This window comes from Phocoena sinus, chromosome 9 (genome assembly GCF_008692025.1).
Source record: "Phocoena sinus isolate mPhoSin1 chromosome 9, mPhoSin1.pri, whole genome shotgun sequence".
Classification (NCBI taxonomy): domain Eukaryota; kingdom Metazoa; phylum Chordata; class Mammalia; order Artiodactyla; family Phocoenidae; genus Phocoena; species Phocoena sinus.
Window position 1 is genome coordinate 95390737 of NC_045771.1, and position 7755 is coordinate 95398491.

Genomic DNA, 7755 nt, shown 5'->3' on the forward strand with positions numbered 1-7755 from the left:
GACCAACTAACGTACAGAGAGGTGAATTTGGGTTCTTTGTTCCCTAACATACCTGCAAGCCAACCTCATAAAAGGCCAGCACACAAAGGGCTGGAGATCTGAAGTCGGGTGGCCATGTTGACACAGCCAAAGACAAGTAAAAGTAACTAAATGCATATTTTCAACCAACAATTGTAGAATTCATTCCAGCTCTCTTTGTGTATCAATGAATTTATGCCCTGTTTTATTCAAAAAAGATTTGAAGTAGTCAAGTCATAGATATTAGAAGGATTTTAATATTCTTCAAGGAAACCAGCGTTCGCTGAATACATACTATGTGCCAGGCACAATTCTAGATGCCTTGCACACATTATCTCATGGAACTCCCATATTGCTCATGACAAATTAAGAATTATTTTCCCCATAATACAGGTAAAGAAACTGAGACTGAACAAAGGTCTTCTTTTTTTCAACGTTAGCCCCACAAATGTTGAATTATTCTTTGTATTCAAGTGGAAGTAAACATAAAACTCTATTTTTTAAAAGTCATTGAGGGCTTCCCTGGTGGCGCAGTGGTTGAGAGTCAGCCTGCTTAGGCGGGGAACACGGGGTTCGTGCCCCGGTCTGGGAAGATCCCACGTGCTGCAGAGCAGCTGGGCCCGTGAGCCATGCCTGCTAAGCCTGCGTGTCCGGAGCCTGTGCACCGCAACAGGAGAAGCCACAACAGTGAGCGGCCTGCGTACAGCAAAAAAAAAAAAAAAGTCATTGATAACATTTTATGAAAAATATTTTACTTGAATTGACATTTTCAAAGGGTGATGGATCCTGATATTCATATTGTTATTCAGGTCACACATTATTTAGGGCATAAATTCTGTTACTCTTCTTCCTAACCTCTGTGAGATCTCAGTACAAAGAGAGTACAGACAGCACTTGATGGTGGAATTGTAAATAATTTTTATAAGTCCTTAAATCAGAATTCATACATTAACCCCAATCAAACTGGAGAAGACTATTGGCAGTGGGGGAATAAATTAGGAATTTGGGATTAACATATACACACTACTATGTATAAAAAAACCAACAGGGCCTACTGTATAGCACAGAGAAGTATACTCAATATCTTGTAATAACCTATAAGGGAAAAGAATCTGAAAAAGAATATATATATATATATATATATATATATATATATATATATATATGAATGAAGCACTTTACTGTATATGGGAAACTAATGCAACATTGTAAATCAACTATATTTCAATAAAAAATAAAATTAAAAGAATATGGGAAGTCATGAAATCCAATTCTGCTCTGAAATCTGCCATATAACGGTTATGCCATTTTGAAAAATTCATTCTCTAAGCCCTTATCTCTCTCATTTGTGAAACCAGCGTTGTGCAGCTATATCTTGAAAGATCCTTTCACCTTACGGTTTTAAGATAGATTTTTTTAAAGATAGTTTTACAATAGTTTTTTTTTTTTTTTTTTTTTGCAGTACGGGGGCCTCTCACTGTTGTGGCCTCTCCCGTTGCGGAGCACAGGCTCCGGACGCGCAGGCTCAGCGGCCATGGCTCACGGGTCCAGCCACTCCGCGGCATGTGGGATCTTCCCGGACCGGGGTACGAACCCGAGTCCCCTGCATCGGCAGGCGGACTCCCAACCATTGCGCCACCAGGGAAGCCCTACAATAGATATTTTTGAACCATAATATATTTCTTGACCTTCTGTGCAAAAAGTTGTAATTGGTGAGGAACACATTTTAAATTCAAATTCTCATTTGACCACAGAGATCACTTTCTTTCAGACCCAGGTTAATTTGTGGAAGTGTGTGGTCCCATATTGAGAATAGATGAAATATTATTTTACATTATATTATATTATATTATATTGCCTCAATGCTCTCTACCACTAACACATACCTTTATCCTTAATGCTTATTCCCTTAAGAATATCGTCTTCCTAGATATTTAAAATTTTGAACCTGTGTCCACCTAAGGAGAAGGTGCTTGCTTAAGTCTATGTTTCGCTTCTTATGGGTAAAGTTATTCCCTAGGACTGCCTCTAAGATCTCCTCCTCTTGGGGGAAAACCTTGGATCCATGTGTTTGGCAGATGATTAAAGCAAGCTCTGTTTACGGGTTTTTCTCTTGACCCAGTAAAGTCAGAGAGAAGAAAAAGAATACATTAGTTACTTCTCTGATTTTTCAACCCTAAGAACGTGGACATGATGACTCCCAAGGATGAACACTTTGGAGTCCTGTTAGCAAGCACAACAGAAAAGCCTTTAATAAGGCTGTCTTTTATTTGCAGCCCTTGAATAGATCTGCTTTTTAGATGGAGGATAAGATTTTTTACAAGGACTGAGGTTGCTAGGAGTAAACGTTACCTAGGGAGGCTGGGAAGCCAATGTGACTGATGAGCAGATGCGTGGATTCTCTTGTCTTATAGTCAAGGAGCCTTTTAGAGTCTCTGCATTCTCTCATTACCAACCCTTGAATCTGAGCCTTCAGTATCACTGGCCACCTGGAAGTCCCAGCAAAAATTTATCACGTTTAAAATGCATGGATTGAAGTCATTCAAAACAGACTATTAATTTTCTATCATCAAATTTTTAGTGGTTCTCATTAATTTTATAAAAATATAAATGTATGGGGCTTCCCTGGTGGCACAGTGGTTGAGAGTCCGCCTGCCGATGCAGGGGACGCGGGTTCGTGTCCCGGTCCGGGAAGATCCCACATGCCACGGAGCGGCTGGGCCCGTGAGCCATGACCGCTGAGCCTGCGCGTCCGGAGCCTGTGCTACACAACGGGAGAGGCCACAACAGTGAGAGGCCCGCGTACCGCAAAAAAAAAAAAAAAAAAAAAAAAAAAAAAAAATATATATATATATATATATATATATATGTATATATATATATAAATGTATGGCTCTATCTAAATGTATGGCTCTATCTAATTATCTAATAATGATGTGCTAGCTTCATGCGCATATACATTTGGGGAAGTATACTGATTGATCCAATAATTCAACAGTTGGTTTTGACTGAAAAGTAAATAATTAAAAGAGAAAAACTAACTGATCTGTTTTGAACCAGGCTTCTCAGGCCTTGGGGCACGCTTGTCACTAAGAAAAGTCCAACAATTACAAGCATTTGGACTGGGAGGGAATTTGGAGACTCAAATTGTGCTATACTGAGGCTTGTTCTTAATGGACAGTGTGAATCAGTTACAGAAATAGTTTCATCATATTAGGAACCCAAAGTCTCAAGAGAAGCCATGAACAGATTAGATACAGAAGGCAATAGCAAATTTTTAATGTTAAATCTGAAGGTGATAATAACATAGTCAATTCTACAGACAAATCATCAATTATAAGAATAACGTAATTTTTTAAACCAAAGAACATAGGGAAGCCACGATCTCCATATTGAAGAAAAGAAGAAAAGGAACAAACCAGAGATTAGTCAGCCGGAAGGGTGGTCACTTGTGGAATGATTAGTTTAGAATAGAACCACTAGATACCATCTGGGCATCTGCTCGGATGTATTTCATGTTGTGTGATTTGCCCCATCCACCTATAGCCTTGGTGTACGGTCAGGCCACTCAGGACGGCTGTTCTCTTGCTCTCTGTACATCTCCTGCTGGACCAGTCCCTGCCTCACCCACACCCTACTCACATGACTGACCTTCCCTCTTATGAATAGAACCTAATCAATAAATGTCTACAGACTTGCCCCTGGCCCAGCTAGTGATCCTTCTAATCCTTAGATCAGAACTAGCGCTACTGTGATGGTTTATCAAAGGGGTTTGTCCCTCTGCTGGTTTCCCTGGTAACCGATGAGCCAACCCGGCATCAATGCCCTCTGTACCTGGTAACTTCTCCCTCCCCCAGGTAGCGAAGACTGATGCCACGTCCTGCCCAATGTCTGCCACACAGGTGGGGCATCCCTCCAGGACCTTGCTTCACACCTGTAAGATCCCCATATGAATTAAACCATTGACGTCTCTGTCGCCGTCACTGGGCTCTTTCTTCTGTCTTGAGGCTGGGCAAGTACAGGGCTTGCAGGCCTGCAGGGTTCAGCCCAACACCTGGGCTCCTAGCAGCTTCCTTACACTGTCCCTTTGGCCACATCTTAAGGAGCTGCGTTTTCAGCTTTTCCTTGAATTTCAAGGGAGGCGTGGTATCTTTCCAATACACTTATTTTTAAAAGAGCTCACTAGAATTGAGTTTGAACACTTTTGATCAAAAGAAATGTGACAGGAGAGTCAGCTCTAAGCCTGGATCCATTTCAGGAAGGGTAAAGTCGGCCGTGATGCTGCACATGGTCATGGGTGGGAGCGTCCTTTGGCCACTGTGACAGGCAGCTTACTCACCATGCTGGCCCTTTCCTTCCCGTAGGAGAAAGTCACTCTGGACGGCTGGAGTCCCAGAGAGGACTCATCGGTTGTGACACCTGTTTCTTGAAAACGAAGCTGTCCTAGAATCAACAAAGTGAGAGTGAGACCCCAAGTTACCCTTTGCTAAGCATGAGCGCTGAATCCCAGTTAATGTCACGGGGCTCAGTCTCCTTCACCCTTGCTACTCACTTCCTGTTGTGGAAACCACAGCATATGGATAATGGGCAATCGAGCTCAGTACCACTTGGAATTCATTTGGAATTTACGGCTTCCCCCAACTCCTGTTTTCTGGATTCAGGCTCAATTTATGGCTTGGAACACAGTGTTTCCTACAGGAAAAACTTTGAAATGTGCAGAAGTAAAAAGGGCTCTTGGAGAATATTAAATATCTCTTACAAAACACCATGCTGATGAGTAAATGAGAGTGTAAATGAATCCAGATAAAAAGTATTGCGTTTCCATTGAAATACTCAGGGGCTCAAGAGTTAAGGGGAAAAGTTTTGTGGGGAAATGTGTTTTAGGTTATGCTAAATGTAAAACGTGTGCAAAAGCGCTTGAGATGTTTTTCCTAGATTAAGATGCCGCCACATTACTCCGTCTCAGTAATTAGTAAATGGGACAAGTAAAATTTATGTGTAAATTCAACGCAGTTCATGAGCATGAATATTGATCTCAAACTCCAAGCTGCAATTAAGCACAGAGTATTTGCAGAATTGCCTTGGAGTAAATTCCAGACTCTAAAGAAGTTGTGAATTAGGCCACGAAGAAAGAGACGAAGGCACTGACTTGTGGATTTCAGTTTTATTTTTAAGGTGGCTTTCAAATTGTTTTGAATTTAGTCATTTCAGGAATGTTCATGGGAGAATAAAACTGAATAAACCACCTAAGGTGGGGACACACGGCACATTTTTATCCTCTATAAGCCCAGAAGGGGACAAAAGCAATTGGACTTCGGCACAGTGCAAGGAAGCATCAGATGGTGAGGGAGGGTGACTCTTGCAAACCTACGATCCACTGTGCCACCTCCTGGCACCCCCTTTTTACGAAAGACCCACGTTGGTACGTGCTTTCACTAACCGAAAGAAATCTGAAGAGGATGTTTCACTTCTACGAAAAGAGGCAAAAAGCAAAAATAGCATCAGGGTTTGTTCTGCATCTAGTCGTTAGAGAGGCAGCAGACGCTCTGAGCAGTGAGAGCTGCCCTGTCAGGCTCCTTCCCCGGGAGCTACACTCAGCATCTCAGCATCAAGCCGCCATCACCTTGACCTGTGTCTGTGAGCATCCGTGCTTTATCTCAATTTATTTTGTGCAGCCCTTAGCAAGATGTGTCCTAAAGTAACTGCTTCTTCGCTTTATCATTTCGGCTTACGGAAGGTTTCACAGGAACACTCTACTTTCGGATACCGGGGGGAACCTGAATAGCACACTCTCTGATGTCTTGTTTCCTTTTTTATGTTATTAATGTGAGCACTTCTGCCCAGTGTACGTAAGGCATCATGGGTAGTTATCACTTTCTCTTCAAGTAAGGTCCACTGAAATCTCTGTAGCGAACGCCGTGATATCCACTACAGAGATCCGGCATTGAGCAATACGTCTTCTGTCCCCTAGAAGGTGATGATATCAGAGAACGGAGATGACACATGATAAACCAGTCCAGCTTGGAGGATACCGAACTAGAGAAACAAAGCTACACGAGGGTCTGGAAGAGGGTATGAAGAAACATTGATCTCTTCCTCTTCTTTAATGAAGCATCTATAAGAAATTTACATTTCTATTTTCCTCATTTCCCGAATTCCTCATTTCTCTGCCGCTGAAATAACATCTGTCAACCATTCACTGTCAAATTCTCTCTGAAGGCCTTTTGCCTCTACGCTTCCCAGGGTCCCAATCAAAGTTTCTTGGCGATAATGTAAATTTCCTGTGTTATCCTTCCCTGGATCCCCATCTCTTGTTTGCACATCGTAATAATTGTTTGTTATGCTTTCAAATAAACAAAGGGCTATTGTGAAACATATTCATTAAGTCTCGTAAATTGTTTTATTACGTTAAATGCATAGTCTTCAATGTAATAAATTCACATTTCAAGAAGACAATTGGGTAGAATTCTCTAAAGGAAAGATAGAAAAGTTTTGCCCATGTGGAGTGCACTTAATTCTTGTGGGAATCGAAACAGAATTGTGCATGCTTTTATTTGGTTGGTAAGGATAATCCCAACTCAAAGTTTCAGCAAAACAGGGTATTCCTCCTGGGAAGACAAACTTTAAATGAAAAGTATACCCCTCACATTTTCATCATGGCAGATACCAACTTTGAACATCATTTGCTTGTAGTGTTTCCAAGCAAAACACAATTCTGTGGAGGAATTGCAAAGTGAAGAGGAGGTCCCTGCGAAGTTTTCTGAGGAGCAAAGACTTCACAGTTGGACCATTTTGCTTCAAGTTCTTATTCTAAACATAGTCTACTTATTTAGTCAGAGGGGTGGGTAAGGTCAAAACCAGACCAATTTTAACCTAATACCATCAGCGAGAAGAAAAAGCTACTGGGATCATGTGGGTGGGCTTCCAAATTGCCTTTTCAAATGGTTTCCCTGACAAATGGCTGGAGTCCAAGTGAGTATGCGGAGGAGGTATCAAAATAGTACTTCCAAAAGCTCCCAAATGGGGCCTATTTATGGGGCATTCTGAAATGCTGTAGCTACACCAATCACAAAGAGACCATGATTTCGAGAGCTGGCATAAAAATAGAATTTTAGGAGCTAAGAAATGAATTTTAGGAGCTAAGAAAAGGGCAATGAGGTAGAAGCTACTTCTCCCAAGGCAGAAGGTACTTTCCAACATGGCGCTGCTGGTTATGCATCATTAGAAAGCAATCCCTTTGAAGTGGAAAAAGTGGAGAGATGCCACTTCCTGGAAACTGGGCAACTTCTTTGAGCTTCTCTTTCAGTTTGTCATGTCTAGGAACAAGCCATATCTTTATTTTTCATAATTCCTTAGAGAATGATCACTACTGAATACGTCTGCAATGCATCATTCCTTTCTTCCATTATCCGTTTCATTCAACTCTCATTGAGCATCTGTACATGCCCAACATTGTGAAGGATAATGGGGATGCAAAGGTAATTAAGATATAGTCCTTGATGTCAACGGGCTTACTGTCTCATAGAGTAAACAGATGTCCCTAAGGTGACTATCTCAAAAGATGAGATGCTAAACAGGGTTTCTCAACCTTGGCATTATTAATATCTTGAGTCAGATATTTCTTCGTTGTAGAGGACTGTCCTGTGTAGCATGGAAGGTTCACCAATATCCTTAACTTCCACCCAGTAGATGCCAGTAGTGTCCCCCCAGTGTACTGACCAAAAGTGTCTCCAGATG